Source organism: Nycticebus coucang, chromosome 9, assembly GCF_027406575.1.
Source record: "Nycticebus coucang isolate mNycCou1 chromosome 9, mNycCou1.pri, whole genome shotgun sequence".
In the NCBI taxonomy this organism is placed as follows: Eukaryota; Metazoa; Chordata; class Mammalia; order Primates; family Lorisidae; genus Nycticebus; species Nycticebus coucang.
This window is the reverse complement of record NC_069788.1, coordinates 53,880,619-53,884,181: the sequence shown is the minus strand read 5'-3', so window position 1 is coordinate 53,884,181 and position 3,563 is coordinate 53,880,619. Positions and strand designations below refer to the sequence as shown.

Sequence of the window (3,563 nt, the reverse complement as noted above, 5' to 3'; positions counted from 1 at the left end):
TCAGTGTTCTGTGAGGAAGTAGCTTTCAACACAGAAATCAGTATCTAGCAACATTATTTGTCAAGAACAAAGGTGAAATAAAGACATTTTCAGACAAATATTAAGTTTCCCATCAACAGAGCCTCAACAAAGGGGATTTTAAAGGATGTGCTTCAGGAAGAATAAAAGTAGTACCAGATAGAATTTTTGAAATCCAAGAAGGATTAGGTGAGCAAAAATAATGGCAAATCTGTGGGAAAATCTAAACAAATATTAATGGATAAAAAAGCAACGATAATCTGTGGAGTAACAATACACTTAAATAATAACAGTAGCCTGTACGTTGGAAAGAAGTGATTAGTTCCGAACTTTCCCAAGGTTTTTATATGTTGATTTTCCCCCGGACAGGGAAAAAGTGAGGAAGAATTTAAAAAGCTACCCTATGCTTTTGTATTAATTAAATTCGTATTAAGCTGTAGAAGTGGCTGGAAAAATATTGACAGTTTCAATTTATTTTAACCTAGAGATTTTTTTTTTTTCAGGCACAACTTTTTTATTTTTTGTTTTGTTTTTAAATCAGTAAAAGAAACTGGGTCCTAGAAGCTGCGGTGATCTAAGCAGCAGCAAGTTTGTGCACTCATTTTTTTTTTGTTTGTTTAAATACCTTTAATTGTCACACTGCTGGCAAACCTCATTTGCATGAAATTCTGCACCATACACACTAATTGTAGTAAAGTTATCCCCCCATCCCGGGGGGGGGGGGACACTACTCTGGAAGATAATTTTCACTGAAATCTAACCAAACTTTGTTAAGTGGATTGTGACAAGATTATAAATGATATGAAAAATAACATTGTAACATTTGGCCACCAACTTTAAGAAAATGGTTTGCCTATACTAATTTTTGTAATTTTTAAAAAGTAATATATTCTACCCTTATATGGTCCTCAGAATTAAAGCATAAAAAACAGGAAAGAAAAGGAAAAGAATGCAACTGAGTGCTACGGCAGAACATCTTGCCAGAAGTAATTAATGAAGGTAGAGTATATGCTAAATACCAAGTGCAGAATTTCATAGGGCCAACAAGATAACAGTCTATATTTTCACTTACACAGGAGAAGTGGATTTTTCAATTACCAGTTGCGTTAAATGTACCAATAAAGCTCCTAAAGGCTCCTGATACTACAAGGCGGCCACCTTAAGTTTCCCAGGCTGCAACTGTGCATAATTTTAAAATGGTTTTCTTAAATTTATTTATTTTTTTAAACATAACACGAGGAAGGTGTTAAAACTGGTGTAATAGCTCAATAGAATAAGTATTCCAGATTTTGGGAGGGATGAAGAGGGAGATATTCAGAACCCTTCACCAGAATCCCCCCAACTTGATCATAGTGGATTAATGATGTGCTTTGTGGATGTGGTTAGTTAATGACACCAGCTTGATGGATCTTTCTTTCTGCACCAAATCCCATTGACTTATCTGGTCCTCTTGGTTGACAAAGAACCATTAGGCGAGGAGCACTGGCATCATCCAGGGTAATGTTCTTCAAGTGAATTGACCAACCTATCAGGTCTAGGAGCTGCAACAGCTTTGGGGCCTTCACAGACTCGCCAAACATTACAGGTGCTGCAGTTGCCAGTGTGCTGATTAAGAATCACTGAGAACTCCACCTCATCTCCTGCCTGTAGCTCAATGCCATTCTGAACTTCTTTCACATGGAAAAAGAGCTTCTTGCTACCCCATTTCCCCGAAAATAAGAGATGTGCTCCCAAAGATGCGCTAGGTCTTATTTTCAGGGGATGTCTTATCTTTCCTGTAAGTAGGTCTTATTTTTGGAGGATGTCTTATTTGGGGGGAAACAGGGTATCTCCTACTTCATAGTTAATGAAACCAAACTGATCTTTCACACACTCCACTGTGGCCCCATGCAGGGATGTGATGTTGTAGGCCATAGTCTGTGCATTTTGGCCCAGGACACACAACTAGAACTTGACACTCTCCCCTTTCTGCAGGCAATCCCCTTTGTTGGCCATCCCAACTATGCCAAATGGATAGACCTCACCTTTCATATCCCCCTCCTCCACAATCTCAATCATTCCTTGGTACTCTGTCTGTGTTGGATCAACACTCCTCAGGGTACGAATGACTTTGCCAGAGTAGATGGTGGGATCAGCTACCTCAGTAATACCATTCATTGAATGTGTTTTGTTCACTTTTTCTGACTGACTTTGTTGCCTTTGCCTTTGGACAAGCTGTACTCGACCATGTCCCCCAGTTCCAGGCTATCAACATCACCAGAGAACTCACTGTAATGGAAAAAGATTTCCTTATGATTGGCTGTTTCAATAAATCCAAAATTATCCTTCAGAGTTGCCACATAACCCAAGGGCCTCTTGGAGTTGAAATTATGACCTAAAAGTCGTACACAAGTTGCGATTTGCTGTCCAGGCCTCTGTTTGTCACTAATACTAAATTCAACCTTATCTCTTATCTGAGGAGAAGTAGATCCTTCCATATTCTTGGCTTGAAAAGCAATAGTCAGTTTCACCCCACAATCATCATAAGCAATCATGCCATCCTTAGCCTCCTTCTCTTTGCCTTTATTTGGGCTCGTGGTTTAGGATTAGAGAAAGTGGCTTCTTTTTCTACCGTGCCCAGAAAATGATGATCTGAATGAGAATGGAATGAAATCGTGCCCTTGGGAAGTTTTTTAATTCTAATAGCATGATTTCTTTGGGCAGAGAGCATATCAGGAACTACAGTAAACTCCACTTCATCTGCAATATGGAGCTGGTTCCCATCTAGAATTTCACTGAAGTGGAAGAACATACGAGCATCACAATCCATACACTTGATGAAACCAAAACCATCTCTCATGGTGGCAATCACACCCATTTCTCTGGCTTCATTAGTGAACTGAAATATATTTGATAGAACTTCTATATTTGTTGCTCATTCTAATTTGTCATGTCGGCCTGTTGAAATATTAAACCTAACATGGTTACCTTCCAGCAGGGTCACCTTGGATTTTGTATCTTTGTCTCCAAAGGGAAGTTCTTTAGGAATCACAAAGTCAACTTTGATGCATCCTGGCAATGGGTCATTCTGATTTTTACTGGGTACTTTTGGGATAACTTTGGTTACAGTTCCTTCAAAATGTTCAATGCTGGTATCTTCAAAAATGACTGCTCCTTGAGGCAATAGTCTGACATCTGTTGCAACTCCTTTACCATTTCTGTCCTTGATTGTGAATTCCACGTCATCTCCAGGCTGTAAGGTTTCTACAGACCTAGAGATTTTTAAAGAACTGGCTTCATTCTTTAGTATAGGTTATCAAAGTCTCCTTCCATAATTTAGTGACATACAACTTACTAAGAAAATTTGTATCATTTGGGGCAATATAGAAATACTAAATAGTCACTGTTTGCAGGACATGGTGCCAGATGCTGTGTGGAGTGGGGTAGGGCAGGGAGAGAGCATAGGGCCATTTGAGTATCATAGTCCTTCCCATGTAGACCACCTCTTAATAAATCTTAAACTACTCCAAATAACCACCATAAAATAACTATTAGCTACCACTTTA

General features: G+C 38.9%; 1 pseudogene across 1 annotated transcript; it reads right to left on the bottom strand.

Moving 5' to 3' along the window:
* Positions 1–1,207: 1,207 nt before the first annotated feature.
* Positions 1,208–3,243, bottom strand: LOC128594061 (cold shock domain-containing protein E1-like; annotated as a pseudogene). The gene is made up of 2 exons (XR_008382478.1): positions 1,841–3,243; positions 1,208–1,714 (listed from the first exon to the last, which is right to left on the bottom strand). The product of XR_008382478.1 is annotated as a cold shock domain-containing protein E1-like (transcript).
* Positions 3,244–3,563: the final 320 nt, after the last annotated feature.